The sequence below is a fragment of the Nipponia nippon genome, unplaced genomic scaffold (assembly GCF_047370975.1).
Source record: "Nipponia nippon isolate SJK-2023a ecotype South Korea unplaced genomic scaffold, ASM4737097v1 scaffold_7, whole genome shotgun sequence".
Lineage (NCBI taxonomy): Eukaryota > Metazoa > Chordata > Aves > Pelecaniformes > Threskiornithidae > Nipponia > Nipponia nippon.
In genome coordinates this window covers 37,468,665-37,484,988 of record NW_028262391.1, presented here as the reverse complement: position 1 = coordinate 37,484,988, position 16,324 = coordinate 37,468,665, and the positions used below count along the sequence as shown (strand labels likewise).

At 37.2% G+C, this 16,324-nt stretch overlaps 1 long non-coding RNA gene across 2 annotated transcripts in view; it reads right to left on the bottom strand.

The window, feature by feature from the left end:
* The window catches only part of LOC148051015 (uncharacterized), a 238,173-nt gene that overhangs the window by 86,104 nt on the left and 135,745 nt on the right, over positions 1 to 16,324 (bottom strand). For both annotated transcript variants that reach the window (XR_015700448.1, XR_015700449.1), the window contains exons 5-6: positions 5,778 to 5,936; positions 1,834 to 1,912 (exon numbers count right to left, since the gene is read on the bottom strand). This is a non-coding gene — a long non-coding RNA (uncharacterized LOC148051015). The remainder of the gene's footprint in view (positions 1 to 1,833; positions 1,913 to 5,777; positions 5,937 to 16,324) is intronic.

The window sequence follows — 16,324 nt, the reverse complement described above, 5'->3', positions numbered from 1 at the left end:
CAACACACAGAGCATACAACCTTTTACAGAAAGTATATATTTCCAAATAACAAAGTAATAACAAAGTAAAAAAAAGTAAAAAACAGTCTGAGTGGAAAACATAATATGATCTGGTAAGGCAATTGTAGTTATGGCAGTCGTAATTGCATAATGCATTTCACAGAAGCTTCTTCTATTGCATCTTATTTTATTTTTTCCTTCAATTATTAAATTTAGAGGCTTAACCTCAAAAGCAAATGCACTTGTCTTTACATACACTTGAATTGTTACTGCCATTTAAAACTAATCAATGTTTTCTTTAGTACCATAATAGCTTATTTGCAAAGCACCTCTTTTAGAAAAATTTACACGGTATTCTGGAAGGAAACATGTTTCGTATTGTAAGAAAAACTTCCCAATAAAGATAAATGGGGCTTGATTCTTATCTCAAAGTTTAGTGCAACTAAACTGACTTCAAGAGCTTAAAAATTTGTGCACAAAGGGAGTTGCTACTAGATTATACCAGTGTATTCATACATAATACAAGGAAAAACTATGCATTGTACACTATCCTTACATCCCTAGAGAAGTCCAGGAAATCAATTTGAAAGGGCTCAGCATATAAATATGTGCTTTCATTAATATTAGCAGGGAAACAAATAGATAAAATCTTATTATTTAACCAGTCTTTAAATGCACATTCCTTGGAAATATTATACCACTCCTGACTTGGATGTTCAACTGCATAAAACTCATAGGACACCAAGGTCTCACTGAGTGGTGGAAAGCCCAAGCTATTCCAGTAAAGTCAATATATGCACTCAGAGTGTAGTTTGACACAAACAGGAATGTTCACACTACCTTCCTCTAGGAATATAAGGGAGGTTTCTAAATTAGTCTCTGTAGACTCCTTCAGAAGGAGGTCAGAGAAACAAAGTTAAGCAATGTAAGTACCCCAATGTCTCAAGTTCTGCAGCTATTCAACAAACAGTCGTCTTAATGAAGGAAAAACAGTTTGCACAAAACTCACAAGCAGGCTTTTTTCACTTCCAGATGTAAATATCTACTGCTTTAATAAGCAGATCAATTCCAGTTCAAGCTATGCCTGTACGTAAATACATGCAAAACCATTGATTCCAGTAGGGTACCAAGTCTATCACTAGGACAAAAGTTATAAAAACAACTTAATAGGCATTATAATAATTGAACATTTGTACATAGAAAAGCTATTACAATGCCTATGATCAGAACTGAGAATTTGATACGGTTTGTCCCATGCATCTTGTGTAGCTTCCCAGTGATACCTGCCTGTCGTAGCTCTGCAAAATATTTGGTTCATTCTATTTGGAACACAGCCTTTTCCAGAATAACAGTTCTGTCTCATGTGACACCTTCTGCTTACACTTCCAAAGTCTCTACCCTTACCTTAATCTATGCATTGTTCTCAGTTAAATGTTACTAATACTAATAGTGGTAGCAGGTGATTTGCTTTCCAATATTAGCCACGCAGAAGATGCAGCATGGAGGCTGCTCTTCAAAGCTTTGTAGCTTTGCAAATATGTGTTAAAATTACACAAGGAGCTGAGTGCCTTAACTAGCATAGCTGCAGTGTAAATTGGGTAACTGCATGCATGGATAAGTACAATTAGCAGTTGCAGAAGTTAAAGGCCTTGTGGGCAAACAATTGCCTGTTTAACATATACCAAGCAGAAGAGTGTGATTCTGTATTCCCTTCCCCCTCTACATACAATATATTTTTAAAAATCTGATTCTTTTACAAATATAATGAGCAAAATCGACAAATTTAAAAGTAAGGATGCAGACTTCGAACAACAAGGACAAGAAGTTACTCACCTGACCACACAGTTCACAGACAGAATTGTTTACCTATGAAAAGTGTGGTGTTCAAAAATACGTGTATTTCAAGATGAGCCTAGAAACAAGAAATAGACATAAAAAAATCAATTAAAACCCCAAAAAGTTTCAATTAATAAAATAAGTTGTGTTGAGAAATACAGGGTGCCAAGCTTTACCGAAAGGAAGAAATAGAATTATAATACAAAGCACTGGACAGAGTGACTGTCCACAAAGTAATGCAACAACCTATGCCAAAGCATTTTCCACCAATTTATTTGCTGCTGAAGGCTGACTAAACTGAAGTCTTGATCTTTTGCTAAATTACATGTTTCAGAATTAATCCTGTAGCCTGCAGCAGGTAACAGATGCTTTATAGGGCAACTTAGAGCAGACAGTCACCTATTACTGCTCATTATTTAATAGCACTCCTTTAACTCTGCTGTGATTGCCTTCACTGTTGGATAGTTTCTCTTACAGGTTCATGTTTTCACAGTTCTTTCCCAGGGTTTCACACCTGCTTCCAGAGTATTACATCGACTCAGTTGGCCCAGTGTGTAACAAGCAGCAGCTGGGAGAAATTTCCTGTACAATTTGTCCTTGATAGGCTTTACCAAAAGCATTAATTTCTTTTCTTATCAACTAGTTATCATGAGATCCCAGCTAACAAATTTGTGTATATGTTTTTACTATTATTCGCTGTCAGTTGTGGGCAGTACAAAAGGAAAATGCTTATAACCAAAAAAGCTGTCAGAATCCATGATATAACTCATTATCATGTGATGGATAAGATAATTCTGTTTGCAAAGTCAAAAACATGTAGAAGTTGCAATGTAGGGCAAAGTTTAACAGGGGCCAGCAGAAAGGAGAGAGATGACAAATTTTCTATGTATTTGCTTATCTAGAAATTGCAGAGAAATTGCCACACCAGTGGTTCAACAAAGATATCTGAGGCAAAGCCTCATACAATTAGAATTTACTTAATTTTTGCTAAGCTTAATTTCTTCTTTAATAAGATGAAAATGTTTTTTCTTTTTCAGTGATCCTCTATTTCTGTGAATATGATTTTCATTTGTTTCATCTCTGTGTTTTTAGAGAAATACACAGAGAACGGCAATGGTAAAGCTTATCTATTTCAGCAAATTCAAGGAACTCCACTGAATTCAATAAAGTTATTTCAGATTTTTTTCATTCTAACTGGCAAGAGATTTTGATTCAGAATCTTCTACAGCATCAAAAATCTGTTACTAAGGTAACAGCTGCCACATTATATATAATATTATTTCCTGCACAATTTTTAAATCTTACTTTTCAGTACGCTTATGTCCATGAATTGGGAATCTATTATTTTTACCATCTCGAATACATAGCCAATATTTTGCATTTGCAATCTTGAAAACAACTTAATAGGGGGCAGCGAATATTTTTGTATTTTATCAGTTTATTGTATCTAAGTGCTGACGGTATGTAGCATCTATCGCATATTGCATGTACTCTTACATTATAGAAATTGGTCCATCCCATTATTTCCTTTTATTAACCAAGATTATCTTTCCACCTGGTCTTTAAATATTTCATTAAGGATCATCAAGGAATTAGATATAAACTCTTCATAGTTCTCATTGTTAATCATAAGCACTTAATTTACAAGCAGCTATAAATCTGAATTTCGCCTTCCAGTTTTAATACAAAGCCTTTTTAGAATCGGTACTGAAAAAAAAACCAAAGCAACAACAAATTTCATTTCCAAAAGAGAATTTTCCAATTATATTCATTTAAAATAATCAAGAATTTACTTACAGGGTTTAAATAAGGTGATTGAAAAATGAATCCCAGGACATCAAGGTACTAGAGCGTGTCCAGAGAAGGGCAACGAAGCTGGTGAAGGGTCTAGAGCACAAGTCTTATGAGGAGCAGCTGAGGGAGCTGAGGTTGTTTAGTCTGGAGAAGAAGAGGCTGAGGGGAGACCTTATTGCTCTCTACAACTACCTGAAAGGAGGTTGTAGAGAGGTGGGGGTCGGTCTCTTCTCCCTAGTAACAAGTGATAGGATGAGAGGAAACGGCCTCAAGCTGTGCCAGGGGAAGTTTAGGTTGGATATTAGGAAAAACTTCTTCACCGAAAGGGTAGTCAGGCATTGGACCAGGCTGCCCAGGGAAGTGATTGAGTCTCCATCCCTGGAGGTATTTGAAAGACGGGTAGACGTGGTGCTTGAGGACATGGTTTAGTGGTGGACTTGGCAGTGCTAGGTTAACGGTTGGACTCGATGATCTTAAGGGTCTTTTCCAACCTTAACGATTCTATGATTCTATGATTTTTCCATTCTTCTTCATTCTGGCTAAAATAAAGGCCGCTCAAAATTATAGATTATTACCTTGCTTTAAACAAGGCAGAAGGTGGTGTGACAGTGCTGGGCAGATGCACAGTAGTAATAGACTATGCAGGTTTTTCTCTCCTGGGTCACTGTTATGAATCTGACCCAAGATAGCAGTGATGAAATGTCAGTGTCATTTTATGGCTTTTAGCATGAAATCCTGACCCTATGAGGTCAATGGCAAAACATCAGTGGTGCCAGAATTTTCACCTTTTGAGTCTCTAGTGTGCAAAAAGAATTAAAGTCTGACTCAGCATCCATTGACTTGAATGGGAGTTATACTAAGTTCAGGGTCTGGATTTTTAAAGATTCAAACACTTAAAACTGTAGTGTTAAAACTATAAACTTTTATCCTTAATGTGAAATGTTCTGATGGGCAAGACAACGTAGTGATGCTCAACATGCACAGTATCAAAACAACATCCACATGCTGACTGTGTGTCCTGCCGTCACTCCTGTGGCCCACCCCTAGGCTTAGCACAACAGCACTTCTAACCCACACGCCACTTCCAACCATTTCTCTTTCCTCTTCTAAGATCTGGAAGAAGATCTAAGTCCTGAAGGCTTCTCTGCTACAGCTATGCAGGGACCACTACCCGCATGTTTTCCTTTCTGGACAGGAAAATGCCAAGCGGGCATTCTCAGAGGGTTGTGATTGGGAAGCAGTCCTATAGTGAGGTGTTAAATGATGCTGCCCACCCAGAGTATGTGTCATACGTGGTCCAACCTGGGCCCCCTCTCAGTGCACAGGGAGAACTGAGTGCCTCAGAAGTGATTCACAGCAGCTGCCCGCTGACCCAACCAGTGTCAGCAAAGATCCAAACATTGCTGCCTAAAGCACATCAGTGAGGCAACACTGAGGAAAGAAACAAGCCTTTAAATCAAGTTCTTTTCAGCAGCAAAAGAGACTCAGCCATGTGGAAGCCATAGTATGAGATATTTTCAGAAACAGGGGACTATGCCTTTTCCATAACTGAGCAGAGCTCAATTTTTAAAACTGTGGCTGGAGAATTTGTTGGCAAGTTCTCTGCCAAACATGATGCAAAGCTATCTCTTTTATCTAGTGATTATATTGGCCAGAGGAAGTATGAGACATACTTCATAGAATCATAGAATCGTTAAGGTTGGAAAAGACCCTTAAGATCATCGAGTCCAACCATTAACCTATCACTGCCCTCCTTTATCAGATGACACACATCCCCTTGCTCCAGTGTCTGGATTACTCTGCTCCACTAGGCTGAGCACTGGATAAGGGCTGCTTTCACCCCATTTATTCACTTCTCTTGCTCCTTTCCCTGAAAGCAAAATCCTTGTTCCAGCTGACAGGAGGTTCAAAACCTCTTGGACTACAATGTTTGTGGTCCTCAAGAAATCTAGCACAGATTGTGGCTTCTACTCTGCATTCTGTCTAGTCTGACTTACAGTCAATTCCCAGAAAGTTCACTACTACAGAATGTGAGGTCTCTGTAGTACAGCAATAGTAATCCTTTGTGTCAAAATGATTAAATTAACAAAACAGAAGAATTCATCAAACATCCTTTCTGGAGTGATTAATTCAAACAAAATCCTTACCAATTCCCTGAAAGCAGACAGAGGTGGCTTGTTATTTTATTTCATTTGGTTTGCTAGTGGTTGTTTTGTAGAAAGGACATTACAAGCCATTTTAAACCAGCAGTTGCAGGACCCCAACTCTCAAGTCTTGCAATTTTGCAGGCTTGAAAAGGTTTGATTCTGAAAAGGAAATAAGAATTTAATCCAAATGAGCTGTCAGATTTTGAATGTTTAACTAAAATCAAAATAAATTCCCAATATTAAATGATTTGTTCATGCTGTCCAAAAATACTAAGGTACACAAATATAAAAATTATGTCTTGCTGTAACATGTGCTTTCCAGAGATATTTCACTTGTACAAATGCATAGTTCAGGCATGTGTTCCTAAAAGTATTCAGCTATGCTGAAGACCACCCAGGAATTAAACTGCATGAAAGCATGCTGAAGAAGTTATTGGAGGTTTAATTACCTTTTCCTTTTTTCTCTTTAGTGGGAGTTCTGATTCTGGAGGAGTAAAACTCCAGTCTCTACTGTATTGAAATGATATTTTTTTAGCACTCCAATCATTGTCTCTACTTGACTAAGACATTTCTGTGCTAAAGCAGGTGCATTTACTTTTCAAGTATTATTTTACTAATCAATTGAAAAATTACCTCCATGAATGACAGAAGTGCAGACCTTTGGAGTATTTCATTAAAAGGAGCAAACATTAATTACAAATCCAGACCAACCTTTGCAGACATAAATTATGGGATGGATCTATTTTCTCCATGCTTAATTGCAAGCAGTGACTAGCTCTTTAAATTATTATCTCCAAGGCATGAATGAAATTAGAATGGATTTGATGATATTCTCGAGGCTTATTTGTATCTAAATAACTTGGCCATGTACTATCTGGTGATATAAGGAAAATTAGGTGAAACACCTTTGAGGCTCTAAACAGCGTCTAGCTTACCATGAAAAAACTGGGAACTGCAAAACACAACTGGAACCTTAAAGTCTTTGCAGTCAGGGAAGTCAGGTTTTAACAATGCAGGTTTTAACAATGGGATAGTTAATATTGTCCAAGTATTTTTATTCTAATCTAAATTCTAAAAATTTTAGGTGTTTGTAACTTTCTGAAGCATTCACATTTCAGGCAGAATTTTCCAGGCAGTATCTTTCCTGAAAGGTAATATTTATATTTCAAGAAAAATAACTATTTTTCTAGTGAAGTAGAACACCCTTCCCACAGAATTAAGAAGGTTGAAAATTTTGATTTTGGAATAGGTACAGTGCTGACATGCTTGTGATCAAACTGAAATCTCACAGGAAAATAGATGAGTAAAGTGCCTTTTATTGGCCCGTTGAAAACTGATTTTGAATGAGCCATGCTTATTGATACAAATTAGAATTTCAAGAACATTCAACAATGGCCAAATTTTCAAGTAATCTTTTCTCCTAATACATGCTTTTACAGCATATGCTCTATTTGCCTTTTTGTCTTTTTTAAATATCAAGAAACAGTAAATTTTTTTCTGTGTTTGTGTTAGCATTGTCCTAAAGCTCAAATGAACAATTAGGCTGTTTTTCCAAGGCCTTTGTCAGTAGTTTAAGTCAGAAACACTGAAAACAAATTTCCCAAATTTTAAAACAAGCTTTACTTAATCTCTCTCTCTACTGAGCTCTACTTTACCTATACAGTTTTATAACTCCATCTATTTTCCATGGGAGAAGTATTCAATAGTTACTATTTATGATGGAATGACTTAATTTTTTATCACATAATAAAACTCTCTTTCAATTTTTAAAGAAATGCTTGTTCAATACATGACAAATAGAAGGAGCAGAACAAAATTAAAAACTGCACATGCATAAAACTCAAATAAATGAACACAAAACTATCTGATAAGCCTCAGTGTGAGGCAAAACTGATCTTGAAGTTCCTGAGCACTTAGGATATGGAGAACTTCCAGTCCTTCTCTGTTTAAAATGCTTTAAAAATTCATCCCCACAGGAAATAAACAGCATTGTATACATGTAGGTAACAGAAGGTGCAGTTTACTATGACAATGAATGAGGAATAGATGTAGAATGCAAGGATTTTTTTTTAAAATACAATGATGAAAATAGAAATGTATTTTTTTTGTAAAATGTATTTAATGATTTAGATTTTGCATTGGAAACACAAAGCCTTCTTCTATAAGAACTATGACCCTTATATACCACATAGCGTGGACAAAGGAGTCTGAACAAAGGCTCTCAATGGGTACTGCCTGCCCCGTGTTTTTACTGTCCTTCTACCAAAGAAGTTAATCATTTAGCATTGCATACTTAAAAAAAAAAAAATAGATAATGACTTGCTTGGAATTCAATTTACTTGTGTCATGATACAATAAATACCAAGCTGAGTTCTCACAGTATTAATCATTAACCTAGGAGAGGGCATTAGCTTAAAATGCATTCCTTCAACTTTGATACGTTTCATGAATACATTTGTAGATATTTTAACAGCAGTTTCAAATATGCTAAAGACTTAAACAAGCCCAAGTCCCCCCATAAGCCAAACTCTTTTTCACCTTTTAACTTTTGGATATAAAGTTACCATCTATCTCTGCTGCCAGAACAGTCTCTGAAAGCAGAACAACAGAAGCTTTGCAAAGCTGGATTCTGGGAGGTACAGAGGAAGCCTGCTCAGATTCAGAGAGTTTATTTGTGCAAGACACTGTGCAAAGAGCAGGGCAGGGGTACCTATAAAAGCCAAAATATTCTGATATGGGCCTGATTTTTTTCCAAATTTTCTACTGTGACAGACTTCTCGGCCCCATAGTAAAATGTTTCTGGTAATGAGTTGAAGACTCTGCAACATTAGATGATTACTTGGAAAAAAATATATTCTGCTGGAAGGTTACAAATGGGTTCAAAAAATTTAGAAATAATTCGTCCAGCACAGAGAAGACTTCATGGGCTTCATAATTGTAAGCATCTTGTTTAGGAGAGGGAAGAGTGAGAAATCCTGTTTGCTTGGATTTGGAAGTATTTATGTTCCCTTTCTTCTCCATGGTATTTCATCCTAATTTAAAAGTGAGGAGTTAAAGATTCATTTGGAGCTTGGGAAAAGCAGTCAAGCAGAGGACCACTGGCGACAGGGTGAACCCTTTAACCATATTGCCTGAGAAAGGCAGTGCTTGGCAATCTATTGCTAGGAATGATAATATTATAGGTAACCTATTTGCTCTGGAATCTAAGCCAGAGCACCACATTTAAACCACCTGCATCTAAAATGAAGGTAAATATGTTATGGGGATCTCCCCACTTACAGAGGCCTGAGTGGAATGTATGATTTTTAATAGACCTGGGCAAATTCCTCAGTCTTAATAGTATACCGTTCAACTCATAACAAGATTTTGTGACTTTTTTTTTTCTCTCTAGAACCATCCAGTACTAAAATCTCATTTAGATCTAGTCACTGAACATCATGTCCTTTATATTTCTTTAGAAAGAAAAACATCACTAACAATTATTGGTTTTAACACCTTGCAGCTTATATATAGTTTCTCCTATAAGGAAGAAACACCTTAAGCACTGTGTGAATCTAACACCAATATAATTTATAAAATGTAGAAAGGTTGGAGTAGAGAAGGTAGGAAATTGGTTAAATGGGAGTTTTAAAAATTAAGATACTTTCTTTATCAAGGGTTATGGAAAACATATGAAGGAGATAGAGTATGTACCTTTAATCAACAGATACATTTTTTTTCCTCTGAATACAGAATTGCCAAGAGACCTTGGCTTCAAGTTGCAAAGATTGTTTGGAAATGGAAATATTGAGAAATCATTATTTCCATCTAAATATTAAACACTGGCCTATTAATGCCTGTTTCATAGCCTAAATGTAGGCAAATGTTTATTCAGACATCGCTACGCACCAAAACAACACGCATTAATTATAGCTAAGAAAGAGTGTGAGCAAAGACTGCTCTGAGGCAGATCCCAAGTCACAAAGCATGCAGTACAGCTCTGACCCATGGATGTTAGAGCCTTTCTAACATGGGCTACAGCATTTCATGGAGTGGGCTGTACCATACTAAAGGGTGCAAATCACAGAGACTTTGTGTATGACAGTGAAGACAACCACATGGGACTAATAAGCAGTTCAAGTGCAGCTCATATATCAGGACTACAGCATGAATTCATTTGACTGGAGGATCCAGGAACACTTCTTCCAGACTCTGGTGCAAACATAGGCTACCCTCAGAGTTCATAGAAGGACAAGATCCCAGGGCACATCAGTGCACCTGCAGCCTTGTTTCAGTGCACTCCGACAAGTCTGTGTGCCTGGACACGGAGCACCACATGGAAACAGCCCCTGTGGCCACTAACAGGACTGAGGTGAGGCAAGGTCTGCTGGGTAACTCCAATTTTTGTCTGCAGAAAAGATGAACTAGTACGGACCACCAAGGCCAGCATAGCTGGGTTGCACAGACCCCAGTGTGACACATGCTGTACAGGAACAGAGGGACCCCTGCAGAGATCTGCCCAGAGCCTCCCTGTGTTCCCCAGGGAGGTGGCGTGCAGCCCATGGCTGTCAGCCATGCTGGCATTTCAGCACATGGCTCAGAGAAAGGCTAGTCATCCTGATCACTGCTGGTCTACACAGATAGAGTTACAGACACAGGAAGCTGACAAGGGTGTGAATGAGTATCACATTGGGGGCTGCAAAACACAATGGTACCTTCCTGTAAGTTATGTGCATAGTTCTCATTCTGCACTTTTGTCCTCTATTTTTCTCCTCGGTCCAGCAAATTCTGAAATAACCAGTAACAGTAGCATCGATAACAGCTCCGCCCAAATGAGAGAACAAATCTGTATGGAACAGGCAGATGCATCTGTTTAGCGATTTTGAAATGAGTTGACTCCTGGCTGTGTCACCAGTCCAACTCATCTTCCTCCAACCTACTTTGTTCTCATGTGTTCAGTTGAAATCTGACATGGGGGAAAATATTATTATTATAATATCCATTTGAGCTATCCCAACCATTTAAACACTGTCACCTGTAAATTGTGAACAACCTTGTTGCACATCGTGTAATCAATGTGGATTGAACTCTTGAAGGATAAAGGTCCAGAATCGTTCAAATAATAGTTCTTGGTCTGTCTTTCTCTGACAGCTGAATATGAATAACGATTTATTTTGGCCAAAACAACCAACTCCAGGTGAATTTATGTCCTTAATGGGAGATCTGCCATGACAAACAAGAAGGGGATGCAGCTATATGATTCAGTACATTCTAGTCAAAAGTGGAATATCCTAAATCAAAAATTTCAGTAGGCTTAAAGGTTCCTGCTAAGTCTCTCTATTAAATCTTCATAATCATGTGACAAGCTAGAATTAATGTCTTCTACTTTGTTAAAAAGAGGGCAACCACTAGGACAGAATAATATTGAGAAATAAAATTTCCTTGGACTAGTTTCATGTAAACATAAAAAACCAACTTCTCAGAACTCACATAAAAAACATAATGTAGTTAATATTAAATACAATGATTACGCAACCTATTACTTTTACAGTTTGTCCTCCTGTGTCCTTGATTTTGGCCCTGTTTTGCTTATGATTAATGAATTACTCACCTTCAGTACTCTCTCATTTATTTCATACCTCATTATGAATTGAAAAGGTCAATTTGTTATTTGAAAACAGCAAAACATGCATGGAAGTTGAACAGTGTTCATAAATGCAAATGACATTTTTATAAATAAATTGCTATTGCCCAGTATCATATGTTGTTTTAATAGTTTACATTTTCTAACTGGTTTTGTTATCATTTTGAAGAGCGTACATAACTTATTCCCATAGAATAACAGGTGAAATTTCTGCATGCGTTTTATATGAACATCAGGATTGTCTGTGCACTCTCTATACAGTCTGACACACAAATCCTAGAATGGCACCTGTGTACTTAACTCTTCTAACTTGTCAAGATCTTATGCTATAATTTCACGTGGCTTCTGATTTGTTATGCTTGGAATTATTTTACCAGGGTTTGATACTTTATGATGTTATGTGATTACACTGTTAGCATTCAGGTAGGGACAAAACCTAGGCTAGAAAAATTGATGGAAGTTTTGTGTACTTTAAGCTCATAATGGTTAAAGCAAAACCACTAACATTTATACTAAAAACAAAGTTTCATACCAACAGTTCACAGTACTACTTTTTTGTTGTTGTTATATCCTTTTTCTGTTTTGATAATTACTTTCAACTACAGAATTTTATAGTTGCAAAATACTTTCTTGAGCGGAAAAAAATTGGCTTGAGTGACATCAATGCTAAATCACATTCTGTGGAGCACTCAAAGGCACAAACCAAAAAGTGCATCATCTTTTCTCTCAGTTTACTGGAGGTAAATTCTTAAATCACTTGGGCATCACTGTCAGAAGATGACAGTTACCAACTACAAGAAAACACCTGTGATAAACCGATAGCTTGAGAAGTAGATTATGCTATCTACAGAAGCTCAGGGTAACTCCATTCAACAGTCACCGTCATAGCTGGCAAGCTGCCCTGGGGAACTTGGTAGTGGCACAGAAATCTCCTTTTGGACACGGCAATGAATGCTATTCACAGCATTCACCTCTACAACCATGCAAAAACAGGGCCTGTGCTGTCTACAGAGCAATGGCCTGTGAGGCTGTTTATGGATTGGGCTACACTCCAGATTGTATAGACATGCCCAGGCTAACTTTAAACTGGACAATTTGGCAATCTCTGGCACAGTAGCTGGAGCTGCATATACTTCAGTGTGGGCTAACCCAGCCCCTCCAGAAGACTGCAGTCTGCTCTTCTCTCATCACTTTGGCAACCTTGTCCACATGAACAAGTGGAGTTTAAAGTTCTGCAACACAGACTTCACTGTGTAAAGGCATTACTTCCAAAGCCCCAGTGACAGCTGCACCCAGCACCTTCTGCAGAAGATAATCTGTCTTTATGCTTTACCTTTTTTCAGTTTCTGGCTCATGATGTGTAAGCAGCAGCACCTGCACCTACTCTTTTTGCCCTGTCTTATTTGCAGCTGGATTACGGCTGTGAGGTTTATTCAGGTTGGATGCTGAGGCTACATTTGACTGAGAACAGAGCAGAGTTCATGGACTTTATAAACAGAAATGTAAAAATCAACCCCAGCCAACTGCATACTTCTTCACTCTGTACAATATGCATGGCTGTTTGTGGTGCCAAGTTCAATAGTTTAAATGTTGTGTCATCACTAAAAATAATAAAACTGAGCATGGTTAGTAACTGCAGTCTGACCTTCAGCCTTGGCTTTGCTTAATATTGTAGCTTTATGTTTTCCCCCAATTTGTTCAGAACTCTTTGTACCATGGATTATTAATCTATAACTAAACATTGTCCTTGGTGTTCATCTAGATGACGATATTTAGAACCAATGCAAATCTACTATTTTTTCTTTGAATTTTGTAAGCATGTTAATTACAGGCCTTTATACTTCCTATAATTACAGTGAAAACTGTATGAGAAAAAAAAGTAATTGTTTATTTAGGATCATTGTTTTAAATCACATCCCACCTATGATGCAATTTAAGATCGGTGAACAGGTTGTCCTTAAAATTAACAAAATCAAATACGCATCCCAACACTGTACCCTTATTCCTGCCAAGATCTACATTAGTTTTCAATGTGAATAAAGAAGAGAATATCTTTACACAAGGCAAGTATGTAAGAAGGTAAGAAGGTAATAAAAAATGGTAAATTTGACATGAGTTAGGAAGTATGTGGGAAAAAAAAAAATCAGTGACACCACCCACCCAACCCTGACTTCCTGAAGCTATAAGAAAAATGGAATTTGTGATCGACATGGCAGAAATCAGAGAAAACTACACAAAGCAGGTCTGAATATATTGCTACTGATCAAAAGCCAAACATATATTCTATCAAGAACTGAAGTTATGTAATGATGGTTTACCTCTTAGGATTTAATCTTTAATAAGTGGCTTCCTATTTAAGCAATGAGAGCATTCAGTCTCCTCACTTAACTAGAATGACAGTCTACTTCTCAAGGCAAATGCTTAGAGATAACCAAAACCAGTCTGAAACTTAACAGGTGTTACTTCTGCTACTTGAAGTGCAACTATTTCAAAATACCAGTTATTCTTTTTTATTCTAAAAATATGAAGAAATATTTTCAGGGACTAGCCAGTCTTCATTTTGACTCAAAACAATCTATAGGGGTTAACTGGATGTTTATGCTAGAATTTTTATAAAGGATTTTAAACTAGAACCTATGGCAACTCATTAGAATAGCCTAGCATTTCTACACAGAATTTTGAATTAGCCATTCTCCCACATGCCTGTGGAAAGCAAATAGAGGCAGGTAATTTCTGTTGTTTGCAAATCCCAAGAGAATGAAAACAAGTCTCCTCAGACTATCAAGAGCACTACATGTTTTTGCTTTACTGTTAACATAACAAATATGAATTTCCCAAAGCATTCTTAAAAAAAAAAATCTTTTTATCTTGTATTTCCTCTGTAGAAAAAAACGTGTATAAAGCTAGTGAGAAGGGATGATTGGTTTTTTTTTCAAGTGATAAAATCACACAGTATCAATAAGACACTGGATTATTGGGATATTTCTTTTAAACTGCACTTACTATGGTCCCACAAAACAGATAGCATAAAGAATGCAGCATTATAAAAAAATTAATCCACTTATCAGCATCTGGAAACATGATATGCAAAACAAAGTCTAAAAGAATCCTAACTCCCACCTTGCCTTTCCTTCCTTCTGCCACGGACAGTGACTCGTATGTGCAGATATCATGCCAGAAAAACTCTATCGCTTTTGGTCCCTGTTTGGAGCCCTAGGAGAATGCACACCATCTCTTTTAACACAAGCCTCTGAATTTATGAGCTCCTTGAGGGAGATGTGTGGCAATATCTTCACTCCTGTATTTTTTCATTGTTACTGAACAGGCTAGATTTCTTACCTGCTTCCTATATGAACTGAACACCACACAGAAACTGATTTTTAGGAAATATATTTCTATGTATTCCAGAAACCAACAGTGCTTTTATACCTATGTAGCTGACATAACTAGTTACACAAGAAATATCCAAATACATGAATTTAAAGATGGAGGGGGAGAGGGGAACCATAGTTCACAGAAGCACAATATTCAGAAATCTCAGGTGAGAGTTTACCTTTGGATTGACATTGTTGAGACAACCAGGCCCGCATCTCTCCCAGCTCTACCATAAGATGACATTCACATGTTGCTAACTCTGAATATAATAACATAAGTAATGCTTGTCTTCAGGACAGAGTGACCCTTGCTATCTACTCTATCATGCACACATTTTCATTGCAGAATACTACTTATTGACACCTACCAGGCACCCATGGTATCAGGGCAGCCCAAGCAGAACATGCATTATGTAGACTTGGAGGATGAAAATATCAATGTCATAAACGCTGTAACTGCAAACTGCAAGAAATGATAGAAGGCCAGATTCTGCCCTAAAGCTCTACTGAGGCAAATTCACCAGTGATGTGACTTCAGGCCCAACCTCTAATCTGAATGTGTAAATTGCATCTTTGGCACTCTCAACTAAGACACCTGCAAATCTGTGGGAGCTTAAGCTACTGTTCAGATGATTAGATTCACTTTCATTGCTTTTTGAAGATTGACTTACAACAAGTGAGGGTGCAGAGTACATGAGGCATTCGAAGAAGAGGTCTTGGGGGAAGGCAAAGTACTTGAATGTTCAGCACATTTTATAGATAGGACTGGAATACAGGATGTGGATGTTGCGAGAGGCAAACAATGAGGTGACTGGCAGCAAAGAACTCTGAGCTGGAGCAAATGTGAAGGTAAAACAGACTCGAAATAGTGAACCATCTGCTTTCTAATGAAAACAGCTCTACTTGTCAGCAACATCCAGAAAAAATGATTTCTTAGTTGGAGTGTATAACCGAGGGAAGTCGCTTTTTTGCTATATGAGGTAATACACTCAAATGATGTATGACTTAGATAATAGTGTGGGTTAATGATCTTCAGCTGGATCAGGGAGTAAAACAAAGTAATTTCATAATACAGAACATGATGGATTAAATCATGTTAATACTGGGTATATACATTAAAGAAAATGATCTTTCTGGCATACTAAATGGCAAAATAAAAAGCACTTTTAGTAAGTTATATGATTAATTAGTCTGCCCTTTTATTTATGTACCATGATAAAGTAAAATGTACTTCTTCTGGTTACCTCCCAGGCAATTATTCTAAAAGTTATACTGAATACACCAGCTTCATTGTATTGCACCAGTCCATCAGGAACTGCAAAGCAGGTCCCTGTCTTTGTTTCAAGTCAGGGGTTTTCTTTTTTCTCTCCCTTTCCTGTCCTCCTTGCTAGAAGTTATTGGGTTTTTGTTTTGTATGTTTTTTAACTCACAGAAACATGAGTTTGAACACGATATGTTGATGTACTGAAATAATGCAGACATTTGTCTTAAGTACCATTAATTAGGAAGAACGCAAAAAATTACAGTGACTGAAAAGTTATAGCTCAGAT